Source organism: Electrophorus electricus, chromosome 5 (genome assembly GCF_041902795.1).
Source record: "Electrophorus electricus isolate QZ-2024a chromosome 5, ASM4190279v1, whole genome shotgun sequence".
In the NCBI taxonomy this organism is placed as follows: Eukaryota; Metazoa; Chordata; class Actinopteri; order Gymnotiformes; family Gymnotidae; genus Electrophorus; species Electrophorus electricus.
In genome coordinates, this window is record NC_137501.1 from 20,729,475 (window position 1) to 20,754,337 (window position 24,863).

Below are 24,863 nucleotides of genomic sequence, written 5' to 3' on the forward strand. Positions count from 1 at the left end.
AGTTAGGCCCCATTCCATGAAAATATTGGAGTGGTGTGAACCAGGATACCTACACAAGCACACATGCAAGCTGACACCTACCCTTCCCTTGTTCAGTTGTTTGGCCAGCAGACATGGACTATATTTCAAAAACATTTGTGCAGAAGCCACTGTTCAAGAGACTCTCTGCAGTGAGGAAACATATCATAAGGAAGTGTAAATTCCAAAAAAAGTTTAAGTAGGCTCACTGAATTCAAAGTCTAGAGCACTATTACACCATGATTTGTAACGATAGTGTAAAAACAGTAATGTCTCATTCGTTTTTTAGTAAAGGAATGTAAAGGTTTATGAAATATACTTAAAAAGAAGACTATTTGTTGAAGAGAGTGGTCTGGCACAGATGCCAAAACCCAAGACTGAACCAGGGCTCTTTGGATATTCAGTTTAACACTCCCCCAGCTGAGCTATTTCAACTAGTGATTGCAGGCTTTCGCCTGGTTCTAATCAAAGCGTTACCAATGAATGTAGCTCATGTTCATATTAGAGGCAACCATCACCTTTATCCCTGGTGGTCTAGTGGCTAGCCCTTTAATGCACAAGCAGTTTTAAGATCATTTTTGAACAATTTGTACTTGTTCACTTTAACACTAGGTATCTGAAATTGTACACATAGCACAATGATGATTCAGGATTCAAATTGAAGCAGACACTTAGGATTAGACATCCATTCACATCCAGGCTTATTTGTCCATCATTCAGGTTCCATTTGAGATCATCTAATACAGAAGAAAATGTCAAAAAAACATAAAACGCCTTTGGGTTTTTTGGTGTATAATGTGTCTATTGATGCTGAAGATTAATTTTCAATCATACTCTGCATTTTCTGATTCACCAGGGTCTTGTGTAATAAATTGAACAGTTTTGAGCATATACATGAAATGACTAAATATCTACACAATATTTTCCACTAGGTGTCCTACACTTATCCAAAGGGTCCAAAAACCTCTCCAATGCAAACAAAGTCATTAATCACATTATATCAAGTTTGCATGTTTATTTTTGCTAAAACATAACAGTAAGTTACTTTAGTAAGTTTCACAACAATATTAGCTTCATAGCAGCATTAGGGGAAAATACTGTACTAGCTACTACTACTATACTAGCTAATACTGTAGATGCTGGAGAAAATACTGTAAATGCTGTAATACTGTAAAGAAATAGTATACTTTATCATTTATACTTACGATTTGTAGCAGGATTAGGAATTGTTCCAGCAGTGAATGGAAACATCCAGTGATTTGCTATGCAAACATCTAAGCTATTCTATGCTAGTAGCTAAGCTAATCGATGCTAGCAGTCAAGCAGAACTCAAACAATTCCACATAAACTTCAGCTAAAATAAGCCTCTTCCATGATGTCCAAACATATTGGCAAAATCATCATATCAATCTTATAGTTTCACCAAATAGTGCCAAACAGCGCCAAACCGATGCGCTATGCTATCTGCTAACAACACTGAAGCACTGACAGTATACAGTGCGCATACCTTTAAACATTAAAGGGATGACTAAATAAGACAAGTGAGGGGTCTACGTTTTCATCTAAGCCTCCTCTATTTGATGAAACTGCTGCCAAACAAGCAGCTTGTCCTGGAAACTCTTGGAAATGCCTGGAAGTAAATGCTAGTCACCCTCCCTTCCCTTCCCCCTTCACACATAGGTGTGAGTTGCTGTTGCTCCAAGACAATGGTGCAGCAACGGCCAATAGAAATCAATTTACAATAGAAAAGGAGGGGGGGTCTAATGCTCTATTCTGGAACACTTTTACGTCAGAAGCGTACTTTTTCAGTTAACCAACGGCTTGCGTAGTTTGGGTTTGTTACGAAGGAACCGAACCGGAGGAAAAACGTTGCTTTTACGCACAGAAGTGAGCACGCAATTAAAGAAGTTTACTAACACTCTGTATACCATTTAAACATGTCATGCAGTTGTTTTGATGGTAATTGAATTTTCTATGACTAAATCAGAACTTATCTTGTACCAGAAGATTGTTTAAAAGGCAACTTAAAAGGGCAGGCATGTTTTTGTGGAAATTTTACCCAAAAAACACGATGTCTTCAGTGTGCAATTTCTGGCGAATGGATATATGCAGATGGCTGAAAATCAGTAAGCAGGTACTTGTATTAGTCCTAAGAAATGTTATGTTGATAAATGTACTGTACTTTAAGAATATTCGATTTTATCAAGTCATTTATTTGAGTATGCCCATTTGGGCCCGCCCATGGGCCCGCTAGGGGGCAATGGCACATATAGCGGCTAGGGTTCCCTTTCAAACTTCATGTTTTTGTAGAACAATAAGAAAGATGAATAACTCACTTTATGGCCTGTTATCGCTTATGCATACCATGTCCAGTATGCATCCAAACATGGTCAGTAGATTAGGAGTACAGACTTTGAAAAATATTCTTATTAGGGGGAACTGTCATGGAACGCTCACCTCCCACGAGTCACGTGGTTCGGCCCCCCACGTGCAGTGGGAAGACTGTCTTGTTTGTAACCACACCTGCACCTCTTTCATCTTTATGTATATAAACCCATGTTAAAGTGTGCAGGGTGTTGGTTATTGTCGGCATAATGTCTAGATGTAACGCGTTTCTGTTAGATGTATTCTTGTGTATCGTGATTGTTTTGCGTTAACTGTTTCATGTTTCTTGTTTGTGATAAGTGTGAATGCCTTTATGTCTTTAAATGTTAATAAAATGTTCGTCCAAGTTGGAGGAGTCTGTGCATCCCGCCTTGCGCCCTGTGGCAGTCGGGCCACCGCGCGTTACAGGAACAAAATATTTATTGCTGGCTAGGATTCAGTGCTCTCACTGCTGTGGCTTGGCTTCGATTCCTGGTCAGGGAAAGTCCTCCCCTTTTGCTCATATAAAATTGTATGTGAAAAGACCAACTTCCTTTGATGCAAATTTAAACCAACAACCTAAGGATAACAGTTCTAACTTCTACAGTCCTCCACTCCAACAAATGAGCTACCAAAGGTAGCTCAAATGTCTGAGTGCACCCATAGGTCCAAACACCAGTATGTTGGCAAGAAACACAGCTAGTTGTGCATACGAGAAATTACAATAATAGCTCTTTTCATGTGTTAGTGACACTAGTGTTCCCACTTTTCTTGAGTGATTCCAGATGGTAAAAAGAGTCCTGACTCTTACAAGTTGGAGATGTTCAGTTACTAACAGATATCTCTTTTGATGTCATTTGGATGCATACTGGACTTTGTGTACATGAAGGGAGAACAGCCATAAATGGTTAGAATAATATTCAGTGCTTTTGGAGAAAATTTCTAGAGTGTTGTCACTTAGAGAGAGAAATGATAGGCTGAAGTATCAGAAACATTAAAAGTGTAATGTACATGTATGGAAACAAAATTAAGTTACTGTGTACCGCATTGAGATGTCAAACAGCCTGTGGGATATAACAACTCCTAAGAAGCTCGATTTTTGCTCTCAAGCTGCAATGGTGGTTTTGTCATGGCTTCTAAGAGAAGAGGCTGTGGTCAGGGTGGAGTGAGTCTTTGATAACCAAGATTGTTGTTGTTTTCGTTCTCAAATAGGAAATGACATTACACAATGTCAGGTCTTTCTCATTAAACTGCAGAGAATGAAATAGAGGGCAAGGACTTGAACACGCACATATCCTAACCTGAATACAGACACTTTGCCTGAGAAACAGTTGCCTCAAGTGTTTGTTCACTTTAAAGCATTCCTAGTAAGATGACCACTCACAAGCCATTAAAATTTTACAATGATTGAGATCCATTTTATATTCTCACTTCAAAGGTTATTCAAATGTTATTAAAGGAATCTCAAAGGGCAAATTCTTTTCTTATCCTTGTGTTCTTTGCTCATTTTTTTGGATAAAACAGACTGAAAGTTGCAAGTATAGAATGACCAATCTTAAATGACAGAAGAGCAGCTTTCAAATTGACAAGAAACAGGACATGCCAATGTTTGCTAGCGATCCACAAAAAACAGAATGTAATCTGTGCATTATTTAAGGTGCACTAATTCATCTACATTGCACATTTGTTGAAATTAGTAGTGATGTGCCATTTTCCATTATTATGCAATGTGGAGAGCTCATGACGCATCCTCCGTATAGCTGTGATGACCACATCACTAATGAAACTGTGTGAGCTGCCAGCATAAAATTATTTTGCATCTTTTGCTGTTGAAGTTCACACTTCTTTGAAGAATGTTAAAGACAGGGCCTTGCAGTCAGGTACCACTCAAAGAGCATGACCACGCTCTTGGTGACTGCAATGACCACAACATTAGGGCGAATCTAGCACAAGTTTGCATTGCTGGTGTAGTGGCGAGCATAGCTCTCTTCCAAGCAGTTGACCTGGATTTGCTTCCCGGCCAACGCATCACTTTAAATGCGGCTCTGTCACTTTATGGCAAGTGATCATTACAGATGTGACACATGATGAGACATCTCCTTAAACAGCATCCACTTAGGATGGCAAAAACGCCCATTTAAAAACTTTGTAGCTATTGAATGCATCTGGCATCAAAAGCAGAGATAATAAAGTTCATAACTGTACATGCTATCAATTCACTTTATCCCACACATCAAATATTGAATATGTAATGCAAGTTTTTAGGCCAGACAACAGGCACGTAAAAACCGTCAAGTCTTTTTGATATAGAGTCATGTTGCTCCAGCAGCAAGTCTTTATAACCAAGCTGCTTATTCCTGACACAACCAGGGTTTGATTAGCAATGCTTATATTCTACTTAGATTTTAATCAACTTCAGCTTGTCAGTGGAGGACGTATTTGCTGACAACTTTCCCTTCCATTCGTTCTCAACATTATGGGGTGGGACCCTAAGCTGTTTGAATTAAAATTCAAGGATCACATTTTTTTTTCATGTTAAATCTGCTTGTTGTAATCATAAAAGCATAAACAGACCAGGAATCAAACCTGGGCTGTAGTAGTGAGATTGCCATAAACTTGCCACTAAGCCAGAAGGAAGAGCGCTAGAGAGCTGGAATTCCTCTACATCGCCAAAGATGACAAATGGACATGTAATGTAAATCAGTGGTGTTAACATGGCTATCTAAGTCTAATTTCTCCACCTCCACATCAAGTCAGGTTAAATAGGCCTACCTTTTCATCCAAACTACTTACAGCACTTAGTAGGATGGCATATTCTTCCACAAGAGCACATAGTACAAAATGCAGCATGAAATTAAAAAAAAAAAAAAAAATTGCTCTGTTGTCAAGCAATTTAAAGGCTTTACTGCTAAAGTTATTGCTGCTAGTAGTGGAACCCTGTCTTCAGGCCTCCCAGACCCACCGCTGACCAGCGCAACCGTGCCTCTGGACCCGCCACCGCTGAGCAGCGCAGCGGCACCTCCGGCCCTCCCAGACTCACCACTGAATGATGCGGCCATGCCCGCGGGCCCGCCGCGGCTGAATGTTGGGTCACCGGATCTGGCTGTTCCTAGAGTGGAGGAGGCCACTCCACAAGTCCCCGCAACACATGCCAGGCCTGTCCCAGTGCCAGGTGCCAGGCCTGTCCCCGTGGTCATTCCTCGAGACTCCCCTGTGGCCCCTGTAGATGCTACAGGTTTGCCTCTGATGACATTTGAGACTCCCTTAGTCATGCCTCGTCACCCTTGAGGTATCTCCTTCAACTTCCCGGACCCATACAAACTCTTTGGTTATGCCGAGAGTCACTTTTGAAACTCCTCTGTTCCCTGAGGCTGCTGTGCCAGCCCCCAATACTGCTCCCTTGTCTGTCTCTGTATCCTCTGTTCCTGTTTTGCCCGCTTCTGTTGCCGGTTTTGTCTAGGTTCCTGCCTATGGGCCCCTGAGCAGTTTCAGAAAAGGTTGGCTGCTATTGGTGAGTAAACTTTAAAACTTCCGTTAGTAAGCAACACTTTTAATCAAAGCAAACTATGAACCCCACTCAGTACCACAAATGAACCCTTATTCTGATTATACTTGTGAACAATAAACATAATACGCATTGTGCCAAAATAGGCTCATACCGATATTGCAAAGTAAGATGTGGCCCAGCGTCAACAGGGAAGGTACTAAATTGAACTTGTTCAACCAATCACAAACTTCATGGTATGACTTCAGTAACGAAGCTGGCCCGAGTTCCGCAGGCCCGGAGCAGGACGCAGAGACTTCCTTGTTGGTGAAACATGTTTATTAACATAAAACATATATGAAACAGGTGGCACTCACACATAGCACTTACAGTAACCATGACTATACATTTAAAATTAAAAGAACACCTATAAACATTAATGGGAACTACACAAACCAACTTTACAGCTACAGAGCTAGGAGTTAACACACACATAGCAACAATGACCAACAAAAAGAGCACACACAGACAGGGGTTTAAATAGACACATTAACACTTAGCAATAAGCCCTGTGCGAGTATATGAAATCCCGAAGGGGCGTGGTTACAAAACAGATATTCACAGTACATATGTGGATCCCCCTGCATGCGTCAGGCCTTACCATGTGACTTATGTGGGCGGAGTAGTCCATCTGTAGTAACATCACTACATTCATTTGCCAGATGCTTATTTTTTAACCTCAGTGGAGTGACAATCCAGGTACTGCATCCCCTGGAGAAGGCAAGAGCTTTATTTAGAAGTTCCTCATTTACATGTTTAACACATAGTACTGGTTTTAGTTAAACAATTAAATATTTACTGTAGATTACCATATCTTGGCTAGTTACTGTCTGATAGCTATTGCTGTCCTTGCTAGTTTGTAATAGTATGCTCACCTTCCCACTTATCATATGGTATGGCCTGCCACGTGCATGTGGAATTATTGTTGACTGTTGACTGTTTGTCAGGACTGCCCCTTACTTGTTGCCACACCCCCTTGTTAATCTAACTTTATTAGCTAATGACCCATCTGAGTAATTTAATCAGTGAGTGCAAATACATGCACTTTAATCTGATAATTGCCTAAAGTCAGTGTAAGGGTTGGTGCCAGGCCAAGGCCCCCTCCAGCCACCAGAGGGAGGCCTTGAGTCAGGCACACCACTAATCAGGCTTAACACCCGACAGCTGGGCTAGACCTATATAAGCCCAGTGACCCAGACACTCAGTGCTAGCTTTTTGCCAAAGTTCTAAATCAAGTGCCTAGCTGGTAACTTTTGGTATTGAGGTCTGTGAGCCCTTATGCTACACCTCACTAATTTACTGCGAGTGTTGTACCTCATCAATCTTAAATTGTGGTATCAATTGCTGTTGAGTTAGTCTAGATGTTGGATTTCAAAGCATCCACAGTTTCCATGTGCTCTGCATATACTGCTTCACGTAGCCAACGCAATAAATCCCCAAAAGCTTCGTTATACATTTTTTAAATTTAATCCCTTAACACACCGGCAGTTTTAAGCTCATTTTTGAACGATTTGTACTTGTTCACTTTAACACTAGGTGTCTGAAATTGTACACATAGCACAATGATCATTCAGGATTCAAACTGAATTAGACACTTGGGACTAGACATTGATTCACATCCAGGCTTATTTGTCCATCATTTAGGTTCCATTTGAGCTCATCTAATACAGTAGAAAATGTAAAAAAATAAATAAATAAATAATAAAATAACCATAAAACATTTTTTGGTGTATAATGTGTTTATTGATGCTGGAGATTAATTTTCACTCATACTCTGCATTTTCTGATTCACCAGAGTCTTGTGTAATATATTGAACAGTTTTGAGTATATACATGAAATGAGTAAATAGCTAGACATGTTTTCCACTAGGTGTCCTAGACTTCCCTGAAGTGTCCAAAAATCTCTCCAAATGCACTCAGTCATTATTCACTAAACATCATAATAACTTACATTATTAAGTTCCACAACAATATTAGCTCTTCACAGCATCATTCTTAACATCATTAGGGGAAAATACTGTAACTAATACTGTAAATACTGGGGAGAATACTGTAAAGAAATAGTTTGCTTTCTCATTTATACTTACGATTTGTAGCAGGATTACGAATTTTTACAGCAGTGAATGGAAACATCCAGTGATTTGATATGCAAACATCGAAGCTATTCCATGCTAGCAGCACCCAAGCAACTCCATATAAACTTCAGCTAAAATACGCCTCTTCCTTTGCATGATGTTCAAGAGTATTGATACTTATAGTTGTAGGAGTTTCGCCAAACAGCATCAAACCCATGCGCTAGGCTACCTGCTAACAATACTGAAGCACTGATAATACACAGTACGCAGACCTTGAAACAGTAAAGGGATGACTAAATATGGCAAGTGGGGGGGGTGGTCTACGTTTTCGTCTAAGCCTCCTCTATTTGATGAAACTACTGTCAAGCACACCGCTTGCCCTGGAAACACTTGGAAACATATAGAAGTGAATGATAGTCACCCTCCCGCCCCCTTCACACATAGGTGAGAATTGCTGTTACTCCAAGTCAATAGTGCTGCAATGGCCAATAAAAATCAATATAAAATAGAAAAGGGGGGTTTAATGCTCTATTCAGGAACACTTTTACATCAGAAACGTGTATTTTCAGTTAACCAAAGGCTTGTGTAGTTTGGGTTTGCTTATAAAGGAACTGAACATGTATTTTTATGCAAAGAAGTGAGCAAGCAATTAAAAAACTGTACTAAAACTCTATATAGCATTTAAACATGGCACGCAGTTGTTTTGATTGTAATTGAATTTTCTATGACAAATTCTGAAATTCTTATACCAGAAGAATGTTTTAGCATTAATTTCCTTTGAGTTCTATAGTTACTGTAGTGTCAGCCTAATGTAATGCCCATTTTGATCAATTCATTGTTTAGTTTTGACTGTTTCCGCTGTCCTAAAACCTGTTCAACATGTTTGTTGTTCTGATTACATTCTCTTTAATGTCCAGCCTTTTGAATCTAAAAATGGTACCAGGTTGAAATTGTAAAGCTTAAATATATAGCACAATGTATATATTTTTTTCCATATATATGTCATAAGATTCTGAAATTATTGTTACATCGATAGACCCAAAGTTAGTTTTTTCTGAAAGTAAAAAAGAAAATAGAGTAATATGACAATATATATAAAAACATTTTGAGACATTACGGGTTTCACCTTTTCCCCTGACCCCTATTTGCTGCTCACTTACACTTTACCCAAAGTGGGTTTATATCCTCTAAAAATACTGGAGGAGTTGTTCTGCTGAAACAAAAGAAATTCTGCTTATAAACCACTTTGCACTTGAACTATTTCTGAGACACACAATGACGCCCTGCCTAACATTTTCATTTATTTATTTATTTATTTATTTATTTATTTATTTATAGGACAAAAGATTGGACCTTTAAAAAAAAAAAAATATATATATATATGATTATGCTTTTCCTAGACAACTTACCAATGAATTAGTTTTGGTTTTAATTAAACATTTTTTATAGGACTATAATGAGGAAACTTGGAATTTTCCCTTTTAGAACATGAAAAAAATGCAGTTCTACTCAGTTTACAAAAACAAAAAACAAATCTGGCGCATAAAAACCCTTCAGTAATTACAGATCTACACTGTACCAAAGATTTGAATCATCTCTCATATTTTACTCACCACTCATTTTATTCATTCACAATGTATTCAGTGTAGATCTAAATAACATGACATAGTAAATATATTGTTAATTTTGTAATGGTTTGTCATACCAAGTATAACATTTTTTTATGTTTAAAATATAAAAAGTGCTGATCCACAAGGTCCATATTGATGCAAGATTATTGATGCCAGTTACTGTGGTTTGATTTATGGTTTTGTATATCAGGAATGTATGATTTTAAGACCAGCATTTTTTCTTTGGTTTATATTCAGCAGTCATGTGACATGTCTGGGTGAGGCAGATGAGTGAGCATGGACTGGTTTATTAAATAAACCAAAGACCAAGAACCAAAATGAAGTAAACTAAAGCAGAGTAAACAGTAGCTTAGTTTGAAATGTCAGATAGATGTGGCTAAGTGCACCTCCAATTTTAAGCTCTTTTTTGAATGAGTTGTATTTGTTCACTTTAACACTAATTATCTGAAATTATACAAATAGCATAATTATCATTCAAGAATCAAATTTAAGTAGACACTTGGGCCAAGACATATATTCACATCCAGGCTTATTTTTTCATCATTTAGGTTCCAATTGAGATCATCTAATACAAAAATGTTACAACAATGCCTTTTATTTTTGGGGTTTATAGTGTGTAATTGGATGCAGGAGATTCATTTTCAGTCATGCTATACTTCCTCTAGTTCTCTCTCTCTCTCTCTCTCTCTCTCTCTCATATATATATATATATATATATATATATATATATATATATATATATATATATATATATATATATATATATATATATATGTACACACACCATATATAGTATATATATTCTATTTATGGAATACACCAGTTGGAAAATGCTTGTGAAGTGATTTGATAACCCCCCCAACCCCTTTCACATTTTGGTCCATGGTGGGTGAGATTTGCTTTCACTCAAAGAAAATAACTCTTTATGGCTCAATAGAAACCACAGAAATAACGAAATGAGGGTATTATTGCTCTAATCAATAGCCCTGCTACATGAGTAATGCGAATTTTATGGTAACTAAAGGCTTGCATAATTTGTGTTAGGTTACGAAGGAACCATTTAAAAGGACAGTCATGGTTGTTGTGGAAATTATCAAGAAAACATGGTGTATTCCATGTGGATTTCTGGCAAATGGTTGGATGTAGACTGAAAATCGGTAAGCAGATTATATTAGTCCTAAGAAATTTCATGTTGATAGATGTATTTTAAGAATATCTGATGCTATCAAGTAATTTATTTTATTATTCTAGAGGGCACATATGTAGCAGGAGTTTAATCGCTGTAGGAGGCTAATGTGAAGTGCTGCGGATGGGGACATGCAGGGATAATTAGGAAAACAGAATGCAGGTTAAGACCAGGGCGTTACAGTGCCCATGTCCGAGTGGCCCACTGAGGGCCTTGAGTACCATGCTGAGGAAGGGTGAATGTGGTGGAAGGATGTGGCCACAGTATCAGGCCACAGTATCTGAGTGGCTGAAACCCAGCTGCTCTCCTCAGGTCAGTACTCATTCTAGTCCACCTGATGATGCAATCATCCTGTGCGCAGCCTGGAGCTCAGTAAGGTGTTCACGGTGTAAGCAGGACTACCTTCTACATCTCTGAGGGTAGGCTAAGCAAACATGGAAAGGACTGAAATGATCATGCCAACACATGAAGGGATAACAAAATACAGTCACCCATAGGGCTGACCCTAAATGTGATGCCAATACCCAATCTCTTGGCTGCTATAGGAGGGTGTCTGCCTGACATAGGTCCACTTTTGTTTTGAAGGCAGTGATGCTGTAGTGAATGCAAACACAGGAGAGAGGGAGAATCCAAATGCAAGAGGTTTTATTGGGTTTGTGAAGCAGGCTTGAAGTGAATGGAGAGATTTCAGTAGGATCCTCAATGTAGCAAAGCAGGCAGGAGGGAGCTTGTCTGTACACTAGATAAGGCCAGTTCAGGGTTGCAAATGAGGGGCAGAGTCTGGGAGGTGTCCAAGGATCAGGCAGAAGACAGGCTCTAGAAAACAGACAATGTTCAGTAACCAGGAAATCTAACATAAACGAAAGGCTCAGTATGCATCATGCAGTCAGCAATACTTCACAATGAGAGTATGAGAGAGGAGAGTTTCAATAGGAGCCCTATGTACAGAAGAGAATAGGCAACAGGTGTATCTAGTTAGTATTCCAGTGAACCAGATCAGAGACTATGGAAAAAGGAGGCAGGAAGAGGTGGTGGGGGTGGCCGTGCTGGAACAGGCTTAGTTAATAGGATCAGTGACAGATGGCTGCACACAGACATTTACATTTTCATTTTTGACATTTAGCAGACGCTCTTATCCAGAGCAACATACACAAGTGCTTTGTAATTTACTTACAGAATATATCCACGTACAGTACAGTAGGATAGAATTAAACATACCAATGAACTAGAATACTGTAGAATACAGGGATGAATGCTGATACCTAGAAGTGCAAAATACATATGGTCTATCTTAAACAATGATAAGTGCTATCTAGCAATAATTGCCAGAGTTTGTTAAACAACATAAACATTGCCCTACAATAAGTACTAAATTAGTCAGTCAATAAGGGAGCAGTGTCAGTTGGCCTTTAAATATTCAGCAAATAGATGGGTCTTCAGTCTGCATTTAAAGACTGTAAGGGGTAAAAGAAGCAGAGGTAATATACAGCAAACAGCTGATAAGCATACAAATTCAACAAGGATCAGGCAAAGGAGTAATCCAAAAACAGGCATCAAAAGTATAAACCAGAATAGCAGACAAAGAATACGGTTGCTCAGAATCATAATGCAGGCAGACATCACCATGAGAGACTGGATAAACTGAGCTTATATAGTTGAACAAAGTGCGGTGATCCGGATCTGATCTGGGCTTGTGTAGTTTGTGCTTGGCTGAGTCCAAGTAGAAGACATGACAGCTAGGAAATGTATTATTGTAACTAGTTCATCAGATGAACGTGTGTAATCTAGTTAGCTACAAAGACCTGGTAGTATTCACGCTTGAAATTCTTTGAAGCTGTGGAAATGCATGCTGTAGGTATCTCATCACAAAGAGAGTGCCAGAGACAAGGGCTGCCTGATGTGAAATAGTTTAAATTGTATAGTGCTTGTTTAGCATGCCAGAAGCAGTGAGATTGATTTTCCAGAGCAAACTTTGTCAAGGTACCAGCTAGAGAGAAGGTTTAGGACCTAAAGGAGCACTGCCCCATACTGGGATAAAACCCATGACCTTGGCATTATTAGATCCATGTTGTAACTAACCTGAGCTAACCAACATTTTGATTGTTTGGCTTGAGCCCTGGTTGCAGGAATGAAAGGCTACTTTCCATGAAATGCTAGACATGGTGGGAACAAGGATGCATGCATCTTCCAATTAAGCATAGATGCCAGTTGACACCTACCATTCCCATCTCCACATGGTTAACCAGCAGTCAACTAATGAATTCAATTTCAAAAGCAGTTGCACACATCAAGTGCAAAGTTCATTGAAATTCATACCATCAATTACAGAGTGCTGTTACACCAGGAAACCTGTCACAGAAGCAAAGAAGGTAGTGACTCATTGTGTTTGAGCCATGGAATAAGGGAGACAAATCAAAGAACAGCCTCTCTGTCAGAGTCCAAAGAAAACTGGTTACGCTGACATGCTGAAACCTAGGGTCAAACAAAGGACCTTTAGATCTCCAGTTTAATGCTCTCCTAGCTGAGCTATTTCAGATACTGAAGTGCTGCACCTAGGTCCAAACAAATTTTTAGCTACCTATGTAGCACCAATTTACAGTATAGGACATGCGCTCAGATAGGCTCTACTGCTGTTAATTCTACAGACAGGTCATGCACTGAAGTGCACATTCAGCTTGTTCTGCTAGCTATGATACTAGAATACTCAAATTATTATATTGCAGCTTGTGATGGTCTGCCTGTCACATGCGTTATGCATGCCTCTCTTGATTTTGTCTTGTCCCGAATGAATTGTGCCGTGCATTTTCTCAGGCATACACACCTACATATGTTTGCACTACTCAAATACTTTAAAATGTATACTATGTGTGTCTCAAATTGTGCTGATATTTGATATTTGGCTGTTGAGTCTATATGCAATACATCCTCTGACAGTGGTATAATGCAGTTTATTGTGCTGCCCTGACTTGTGTAAATACATTTATTGTTGCCGTTGTGTGGAATGCTATTGCTCTGGACTATCTTGTTCCCTTCGACTGTGTGGTTCTGTAAAACAATGAAGGAATGACTGAATGAATGATTTAATTAATTAATTAATTAACACTTTATAGTCATCAAACATAGTACAATGAAATTCTGTGCTGCACTCTCAACATGAACCATATTAAAAGAGATACATGACAAACACAGACAAGCACATAATTAAATACAGCAGCAGACAGCAGTAGGGAGCAACAGTAAATACAAAAGTGCAATAATGTGAAAAATAGGTGCATGTGCAATGTGTGTCTCAGTGCGTAGGTTAGGTATGTACAGATGGGGTAATCGGGGGAAAAAGCTGTCTTTAGTCTATTGCTCTGAGTTTTTATTGTTTTATATCTCTATCCTGAAGGCAGAGGGACAAAAAGTCTGTGGCCTGGGTAGTTGGGATCTATGCTAATACTGCAGGCTAATGTTGCAGGCATTAGTGCAGATCCTGCAGGAGTTCAGGTCAGGGAGAGTGGTCATCTTGTGATCCCACAGTCCTGAGTTCAGATCAGGGAGCAAGCATCCCACAATCCCATAAATCCTTCATGTTTTGTGATCCACAGCTGTCAAATCATAGTCATATTACAGAGACAAATAATACTTTCACTGGTGCTTCTCTGGAAGTTTTCCAGTAACTGGGAGTAGAGTCCAGCCTGCTTAAGCTCCCTTGAGCTGCTGGGCCCTCATCAGCCAGTGGGATATGTACAGTGCCCAGGTAAGGTGGGCCATAATGTGGAGTCCCATGTACTTTATGTTGTCTACACACTCCGCTTCCTCACCTTATATGAATAATGGAGCATGCACTGTTCTTCTGTAATCCACAATGACCTCTTTAGTCTTGGTGGTGTTCAGAACAAGATTGTTGCATACGCACCCCCTGGCTGTGTGATGGATCTTCTCTCTGTAGTAGGTCTCATCATTATTCGCTATGAGACCTATTACTGTGGTCTCGTTTGCGAACTTCACAATGGTGTTGGAAGCATGGATGTGATGCAATCATGTGTAAAAAGGGTAAAGAGGATGGGGCTAAGCACGGAGCCCTACAGCAAACCTGTATTCTGAGTGAGAGGAGATGATGTATAGTCCCCTATTCTCACCACCTGTGTTTTATTGGTAAAAAATTCTCTAATCCGTGGATAGTTCCATACTGTAGGAGGAATAAATTTTAAAATAAATCCACAAAATATCAACAAATTACATCGTAACATATGTATTAGGATGTTTTAGGTGGCACAGAAACTTAAACTGCAATTTTTGGCAGGATATAAGTATGGCAAGAAAACTGCACACATCCCCTAAATCTGTCACTACACATACAGATACAACCCTCCATAAACCTTACTACTGTTAGGGTCCACACTAACAAGAATGTACTGCTAAAACAGGCAGATTACAGGCACACAACAATTTGCATAGTGCCAGCACTGTACTGCTGACATCACTCCTGATTGCTGCACTAAGACAGTGCAGACAGCAGCTAGAACACCTGCCAACAGATTAACTTTCAACATTTTGTAAACCGTACTTCAGCATTTTAGTGAGCGCTTTACAGATTAGAGATTTCTCAGATTGTGTATCATAAGCAGAGCTGTACTGAGGTGCTGAACAAAAGCAAATGATGATGGTAAATATCGATAAAATTGCAGACATTGTAAGAGACCATGACACCAACACACAGGATGAAATTTATTTCTGTGAACTGATTTATTTCATGAACATCCACAAGCTCATGCTAATAACAATTCTATGTAAGATGTATATTGTCAAAACAATAAAATGGTGCTAGTTAAAGGGCACCTACTATACCCCCTTCAAAACAAGTTAACACAGTTCCATGGGGTCTAAATAAAATGTCTGTGACATCCTTGGATTAAAATACCACAAGGATCAAGCAGCTCTGCACCCTTTTCTAAAATGCCTTGTTCATTGTCTGTTCCTTTAAATAATAATGAGCCACAGATTAATCTTTTTTTACTCAGAGAAAAGCAGCAGAAATAAAGACTACTATACCTTTGAGTTGCAGTTATTCTGACTAATTTCCTCCTTTACTAATATTTATTCCTGGCACTCTGCATGCTACATAATTTCTTAAATAGGTAATAAAATGAACAGTGAGAATTCAAACAGGAGCATTTCTGACCATGCTGTCTGTGCACTCTCAAAAAATGCCTCCTTTACCTGACCCGTCTTTTAAGTCTATCAAGAAATACAATTAGTATTTAATAGTTTATGCAATATCATACACCCAGCCAATTTCCAGACATTGCTCAGACCACATCCACCAATCACAGCACTTATTCTCTTAGCCCATCCCTATCACTCTGAATAATCACCTACACCCATCCCTTATTTATCTCCACTAAATTTAATCCCCACAAATGCCCAAGTTGTATGTATGGTCCTCTGATGCCAGTTAGAGATCTTGGTAATCCTGCTGCTTTCTTCACTGAATATTTTTTTATCCTTGCTTTGCCTTTTGCAAATAAAATAATTTCTTCATTTTGCCTTCATCCTGTTTTAGAATATCAAAGTAGATCAGTCAGACAACAATTTATTTACTATCATTAATATATTTAAGATAGCATTCAGCCTATGTTTCCTTCAGCATTCAGTGGAGTGGGATGTTAGTATTCTTGCCTATATGTGCGAGGGTTTGAGTCCATATCTGGGTGGAGTTTCCATACTCTGCTTGTGCTGCGCAGCATTACTCGGATTGTAGCGCAGCAGACTTTTAATCTGAGGGTGTAGGGTTCACGTGTAAGTGAAAACAGGATCTACTTTCTCATACCTTTTTGTTCGCTTCCTTTTGTACACACTACATACTGTGCCAAAGAGATGCTTGAATGAATCTTCAACATTCACACTTGTGCTGACTGTTAGCTAATGCATCAGGGAAGCAATTTTGGAACAAAAGCAGACTTTTACTCTGAGGGTGTAGGGTTCACATCCCTGTGCAAGTGAAAACATTGTTACTTTGCCACTAAAGTGTGCTTGTGAACTTGCATTGAATACCTCTTGATCAAATCAAGAATCAGGACCCTGCTAACTAAACTGACCTTTCACATTTCTATCCTTTCCCCCATCTGTGACAATGTGTGTTGGCTGTTATCCCAAGTTAGGCTAGCTATTTCTCTTAGCAAGGAGTAAATGTTAAGATCCTGCTTACTTTATAAAATCAAGACTTCTGAGCCTATCCTTTTTGACTTACTGAGATCATTCTGATAACAAGTTCAAACTTGTTTCCTGTGCCCTGTGTGCTTTGGTTTTTCTCGTTGGATTATTCTCTGCTTGGTTAAGGTAGGTTCTGAGTTTACTTACTTTTGCCTTAGATTCTGTAAAATTCAAGGCTAATTATCTGAACCTAGTTGTTAGTTGCTTGTTAGCTGTAATTACTCACTACAGGTGTAGTTTCGCCCTGTGCACCTCAAGGCATGACTGCGCCGTGAGGTCCTGCCGAGTGGTCCATGGATTTCACAGTGGTAAAGTCATTGTGTTCTGTGTGTATGCAATATTGTAAATGGGATTACATTTATTGGTAGCATTTTCATCGTAAGGAGGCAAATGCACATGCGGTCTAGCCGAAATAGCTCAGCTGGGAGAGCGTTAGACTGAAGATCTAAAGGTCCCTGGTTCAATCCCGGGTTTCGGCAACTGTGCGGTACTGATTTCCTCTTCCGATGGTGTGCTTTTTTTTATGTGTACTTCATAAACCTTTACGTTCTTTTACTAAAAAATGATTGCGACGTTGCTGTTTTTATGCAATCGGAAGTGCACTTCATAAACCTTTACCTTCTTTTACTAAAAAATGATTGCGACGTTGCTGTTTTTATGCTATCAGAAGTTTTCATGGTGTAATAGCACTAAAGACTTTGTATTCAGTGACCCTATTTAAAATTTCCTGAAACTTGCAATATCTTATCATATGTTTCATCACTGCACATAGAGGCGCTTGAAGAGTGGCTTCTGCACAAACGCTTTTGAAATGTAGCTCATTAGTTGTAAGCTGGACAAGGGAAGGGTCGGCGTCAACTTGCATGTATGCTTGGTACAATATTATAGGAATCCTGTTTCACACCACTCCTATGTTTTCATGGAATGGGGCCTACTTCAGCTAGCTTTGGCTCATGGATGGGCTTTGTTCTACCAAAACAGGTGATGTAAAGAAGTCATTTGCTTCCTAAAGTTCTTGAAAATCACACTCTACCAAGAGGCATCGCATAATGGCAAAAAAACAAAACATTGTACACTAAATACAGCAACCAACATACTTATCCTTAATGTGTACCACTGCAGAAGAGAGGCACTGGAGATTTTGAATTCTAAAGACATTGAGCATCATACTTATCCTTAACGTGTAACACTGCAGAAGAGACGTACTGGAGAATGCGGACAATGATCCCACTACCTCTCTAATTGCATAATGTGAAAACACCTTCCAAAATATTGTATTCTAACAACAGTGAGCAACACACTCATCCGAAGAGTGTATCAATGCTGCTAAGACACACTGGAGAAGGTAGACATCCATGCCACTAACTGTCGCATGTTAAGCAAGCGCTCTAGCACTTGAGCCAAGAAGAATGAAAGTATTTTTATTGGAGTCACATTCAAAGAGTCACATTTAGAATCTCAAGATAGGTTCACAAACGAAAGTTTATTTATTTTATTAACCAATTTCCAAAGCTATTTTCACCTCTACTATACAACATATGATATTATATAATATATACAATATGTCTATTGTGGTCAATCCCAATTATTTGAGCACTAAGCTAGAACTGTTCACTGCCATCAAAATTATTTTGACTTCCTATTAAAAGTTTCCTCTTATCCAGCCCAGAAACATTCAAATGAATAGATTCATTTGTGAACTTATGTTAAGTCCACAAGAGGGCAAGTGTAGTTTTCAGAGTGAATAAGGCCTATCCCATTTCTGGGGTGCATGAGACTCTATTAAGACTCTTCTATGACTGCATGCACCTATCAATGCAGCTGTAAATACTGCTTCCTTCCTGCATGCTCCCTGCCTCCTTCCCTGCCTGACACTGACACTCAACATAAATGCAGTTAACATGTTTTGATTCATAAAAGACATTCTGCTGGTGACTTAGAAAGTGCTTTCAATCTAGAGTATCTGTTAAATTATAGCAGCTTCTCCTACCCAAAGCAGGTGATTATAAGGGTTAAAGCCTCAGGAGCATTATTTTACATTTAGGAAACCCTACAAACTTGCGAATGAACCTGACATTGCAGTCAACCAGTTTCCTTTGTACAGGTGATGAGGAATGAGCTGTTGATTTTGGTGTGTTTTCACCCTCAAAATTGATGTCAGTTTGGTGTGTTTACACCCTCATGCCGGACCACCAATGCCAATTCAACATGTATTACAAGCTCAAAATATGACTGATGAGGACTAACTAGGCTCAACGTTGTGGAACACTCCACACTGATGATGGGCATTAGGCAGTCACCAACACTCTCCAATGGCGTGATGGTATGGGAGAGTTATTTTATTTTCTGCAGGCAGTGTGTTTAACTTCCCATGTTAAAAGCATAAGTTCTCATTTTCCATTTGAATACCCCAACATTAAACAAGCAATATGGGACACACACACACACACACACACACACACACACACACACACACACACACACACACACACACACACACACACACACACACACACACACACACACACACACAAGCCCTTCTTTCACACAAGTTCAAACTTGTTTCCTGTGCCCTGTGTGCTTTGGTTTTTCTCGTTGGATTATTGTCTGCTTGGAGGCAAATGCACATGCGGTCTAGCTGAAATAGCTCAGCTGGGAGAGCGTTAGACTGAAGATTTAAAGGTCCCTGGTTCAATCCCGGGTTTCGGCAACTGTGCTGTACTGATTTCCTCTTCCGATGGTGTGCTTTTTTTTATGTGTACTTCATAAACCTTTACGTTCTTTTACTAAAAAATGATTGCGACGTTGCTGTTTTTATGCAATCGGAAGTGCACTTCATAAACCTTTACCTTCTTTTACTAAAAAATGATTGCGACGTTGCTGTTTTTATGCTATCAGAAGTTTTCATGGTGTAATAGCACTAAAGACTTTGTATTCAGTGACCCTATTTAAAATTTCCTGAAACTTGCAATATCTTATCATATGTTTCATCACTGCACATAGAGGCGCTTGAAGAGTGGCTTCTGCACAAACGCTTTTGAAATGTAGCTCATTAGTTGTAAGCTGGACAAGGGAAGGGTCGGCGTCAACTTGCATGTATGCTTGGTACAATATTATAGGAATCCTGTTTCACACCACTCCTATGTTTTCATGGAATGGGGCCTACTTCAGCTAGCTTTGGCTCATGGATGGGCTTTGTTCTACCAAAACAGGTGATGTAAAGAAGTCATTTGCTTCCTAAAGTTCTTGAAAATCACACTCTACCAAGAGGCATCGCATAATGGCAAAAAAACAAAACATTGTACACTAAATACAGCAACCAACATACTTATCCTTAATGTGTACCACTGCAGAAGAGAGGCACTGGAGATTTTGAATTCTAAAGACATTGAGCATCATACTTATCCTTAACGTGTAACACTGCAGAAGAGACGTACTGGAGAATGCGGACAATGATCCCACTACCTCTCTAATTGCATAATGTGAAAACACCTTCCAAAATATTGTATTCTAACAACAGTGAGCAACACACTCATCCGAAGAGTGTATCAATGCTGCTAAGACACACTGGAGAAGGTAGACATCCATGCCACTAACTGTCGCATGTTAAGCAAGCGCTCTAGCACTTGAGCCAAGAAGAATGAAAGTATTTTTATTGGAGTCACATTCAAAGAGTCACATTTAGAATCTCAAGATAGGTTCACAAACGAAAGTTTATTTATTTTATTAACCAATTTCCAAAGCTATTTTCACCTCTACTATACAACATATGATATTATATAATATATACAATATGTCTATTGTGGTCAATCCCAATTATTTGAGCACTAAGCTAGAACTGTTCACTGCCATCAAAATTATTTTGACTTCCTATTAAAAGTTTCCTCTTATCCAGCCCAGAAACATTCAAATGAATAGATTCATTTGTGAACTTATGTTAAGTCCACAAGAGGGCAAGTGTAGTTTTCAGAGTGAATAAGGCCTATCCCATTTCTGGGGTGCATGAGACTCTATTAAGACTCTTCTATGACTGCATGCACCTATCAATGCAGCTGTAAATACTGCTTCCTTCCTGCATGCTCCCTGCCTCCTTCCCTGCCTGACACTGACACTCAACATAAATGCAGTTAACATGTTTTGATTCATAAAAGACATTCTGCTGGTGACTTAGAAAGTGCTTTCAATCTAGAGTATCTGTTAAATTAAAGCAGCTTCTCCTACCCAAAGCAGGTGATTATAAGGGTTAAAGCCTCAGGAGCATTATTTTACATTTAGGAAACCCTACAAACTTGCGAATGAATCTGACATTGCAGTCAACCAGTTTCCTTTGTACAGGTGATGAGGAATGAGCTGTTGATTTTGGTGTGTTTTCACCCTCACAATTGATGTCAGTTTGGTGTGTTTACACCCTCATGCCGGACCACCAATGCCAATTCAACATGTATTACAAGCTCAAAATATGACTGATGAGGACTAACTAGGCTCAACGTTGTGGAACACTCCACACTGATGATGGGCATTAGGCAGTCACCAACACTCTCCAATGGCGTGATGGTATGGGAGAGTTATTTTCTTTTGTGCAGGCAGTGTGTTTAACTTCCCATGTTAAAAGCATAAGTTCTCAATTTCCATTTGAATACCCCAACATTAAACAGCAATATGGGACACACACAAACACACACACACACACACACAGACACATAAGCCCTTCTTTCACACAAGTTCAAACTTGTTTCCTGTGCCCTGTGTGCTTTGGTTTTTCTCGTTGGATTATTCTATGCTTGGTTAAGGTAGTTTCTGAGTTTACTTACTTTTGCCTTAGATTCTGTAAAATTCAAGGCTAATTATCTGAACCTAGTTGTTAGTTGCTTGTTAGCTGTAACTACTCACTACAGGTGTAGTTTCGCCCTGTGCACCTCAAGGCATGACTGCGCCGTGAGGTCCTGCCGAGTGGTCCATGGATTTCACAGTGGTAAAGTCATTGTGTTCTGTGTGTATGCAATATTGTAAATGGGATTACATTTATTGGTAGCATTTTCATCGTAAGGAGGCAAACGCACATGCGGTCTAGCCGAAATAGCTCAGCTGGGAGAGTGTTAGACTGAAGATCTAAAAGTCTCTGGTTCAATCCCGGGTTTCGGCAACTGTGCGGTACTGATTTCCTCTTCCGATGGTGTGCTTTTTTTTATGTGTACTTCATAAACCTTTACGTTCTTTTACTAAAAAATGATTGCGACGTTGCTGTTTTTATGCAATCGGAAGTGTACTTCATAAACCTTTACCTTCTTTTACTAAAAAATGATTGCGACGTTGCTGTTTTTATGCAATCGGAGGTGTACTTCATAAACCTTTACCTTCTTTTACTAAAAAATGATTGCGACGTTGCTGTTTTTATGCTATCAGAAGTTTTCATGGCGTAATAGGACTAAAGACTTTGAATTCAGTGACCCTATTTAAAATTTCCTGAAACTTGCAATATCTTATCATATGTTTCATCACTGCAATATCTTATCATATGTTTCATCACTGCACATAGAGGCGCTTGAAGAGTGGCTTCTGCACAAACGCTTTTGAAATGTAGCTCATTAGTTGTAAGCTGGACAAGGGAAGGGTCGGCGTCAACTTGCATGTATGCTTGGTACAATATTATAGGAATCCTGTTTCACACCACTCCTATGTTTTCATGGAATGGGGCCTACTTCAGCTAGCTTTGGCTCATGGACAGGCTTTGTTCTACCTAAACAGGTGATGTAAAGAAGTCATTTGCTTCCTAAAGTTCTTGAAAATCACACTCTACCAAGAGGCATCGCATAATGGCAAAAAAACAAAACATTGTACACTAAATACAGCAACCAACATACTTATCCTTAATGTGTACCACTGCAGAAGAGATGCACTGTAGATTTTGAATTCTAAAGACATTGAGCATCATACTTATCCTTAACGTGTAACACTGCAGAAGAGACGTACTGGAGAATGCGGACAATGATCCCACTACCTCTCTCATTGCATAATGTGAAAACACCTTCCAAAATATTGTATTCTAACAACAGTGAGCAACACACTCATCCGAAGAGTGTATCAATGCTGCTAAGACACACTGGAGAAGGTAGACATCCATGCCACTAACTGTCGCATGTTAAGCAAGCGCTCTACCACTTGAGCCAAGAAGAATGAAAGTATTTTTATTGGAGTCACATTCAAAGAGTCACATTTAGAATCTCAAGATAGGTTCACAAACGAAAGTTTATTTATTTTATTAACCAATTTCCAAAGCTATTTTCACCTCTACTATACAACATATGATATTATACAATATATACAATATGTCTATTGTGGTCAATCCCAATTATTTGAGCACTAAGCTAGAACTGTTCACTGCCATCAAAATTATTTTGACTTCCTATTAAAAGTTTCCTCTTATCCAGCCCAGAAACATTCAAATGAATAGATTCATTTGTGAACTTATGTTAAGTCCACAAGAGGGCAAGTGTAGTTTTCAGAGTGAATAAGGCCTATCCCATTTCTGGGGTGCATGAGACTCTATTAAGACTCTTCTATGACTGCATGCACCTATCAATGCAGCTGTAAATACTGCTTCCTTCCTGCATGCTCCCTGCCTCCTTCCCTGCCTGACACTGACACTCAACATAAATGCAGTTAACATGTTTTGATTCATAAAAGACATTCTGCTGGTGACTTAGAAAGTGCTTTCAATCTAGAGTATCTGTTAAATTATAGCAGCTTCTCCTACCCAAAGCAGGTGATTATAAGGGTTAAAGCCTCAGGAGCATTATTTTACATTTAGGAAACCCTACAAACTTGCGAATGAACCTGACATTGCAGTCAACCAGTTTCCTTTGTACAGGTGATGAGGAATGAGCTGTTGATTTTGGTGTGTTTTCACCCTCAAAATTGATGTCAGTTTGGTGTGTTTACACCCTCATGCCGGACCACCAATGCCAATTCAACATGTATTACAAGCTCAAAATATGACTGATGAGGACTAACTAGGCTCAACGTTGTGGAACACTCCACACTGATGATGGGCATTAGGCAGTCACCAACACTCTCCAATGGCGTGATGGTATGGGAGAGTTATTTTCTTTTGTGCAGGCAGTGTGTTTAACTTCCCATGTTAAAAGCATAAGTTCTCAATTTCCATTTGAATACCCCAACATTAAACAGCAATATGGGACACACACACACACACACACACACACACACACACACACACACACACACACACACACACACACACACACACACACACACACACACACAGACACATAAGCCCTTCTTTCACACAAGTTCAAACTTGTTTCCTGTGCCCTGTGTGCTTTGGTTTTTCTCGTTGGATTATTCTATGCTTGGTTAAGGTAGTTTCTGAGTTTACTTACTTTTGCCATAGATTCTGTAAAATTCAAGGCTAATTATCTGAACCTAGTTGTTAGTTGCTTGTTAGCTGTAATTACTCACTACAGGTGTAGTTTCGCCCTGTGCACCTCAAGGCATGACTGTGCTGTGAGGTCCTGCCGAGTGGTCCATGGATTTCACAGTGGTAAAGTCATTGTGTTCTGTGTGTATGCAATATTGTAAATGGGATTACATTTATTGGTAGCATTTTCATCGTAAGGAGGCAAATGCACATGCGGTCTAGCCGAAATAGCTCAGCTGGGAGAGCGTTAGACTGAAGATCTAAAGGTCCCTGTTTCAATCCCGGGTTTCGGCAACTGTGCGGTGCTGATTTCCTCTTCCGATGGTGTGCTTTTTTTTATGTGTACTTCATAAACCTTTACGTTCTTTTACTAAAAAATGATTGCGACGTTGCTGTTTTTATGCAATCG

At 39.3% G+C, this 24,863-nt stretch overlaps 4 non-coding genes and 1 pseudogene across 4 annotated transcripts; 4 read left to right on the forward strand and 1 right to left on the reverse strand.

Moving 5' to 3' along the window:
* LOC145657974 (uncharacterized) overlaps positions 1–24,863 on the reverse strand; it is a 164,929-nt pseudogene that overhangs the window by 7,414 nt on the left and 132,652 nt on the right.
* trnaf-gaa (transfer RNA phenylalanine (anticodon GAA)) lies at positions 17,423–17,495 on the forward strand. Its single transcript has one exon. It is a non-coding gene; the product is annotated as a tRNA-Phe (tRNA).
* On the forward strand, positions 19,654–19,726 carry trnaf-gaa (transfer RNA phenylalanine (anticodon GAA)). Its single transcript has one exon. It is a non-coding gene; the product is annotated as a tRNA-Phe (tRNA).
* On the forward strand, positions 22,087–22,159 carry trnaf-gaa (transfer RNA phenylalanine (anticodon GAA)). The gene has a single exon. It is a non-coding gene; the product is annotated as a tRNA-Phe (tRNA).
* Positions 24,676–24,748, forward strand: trnaf-gaa (transfer RNA phenylalanine (anticodon GAA)). The gene has a single exon. It is a non-coding gene; the product is annotated as a tRNA-Phe (tRNA).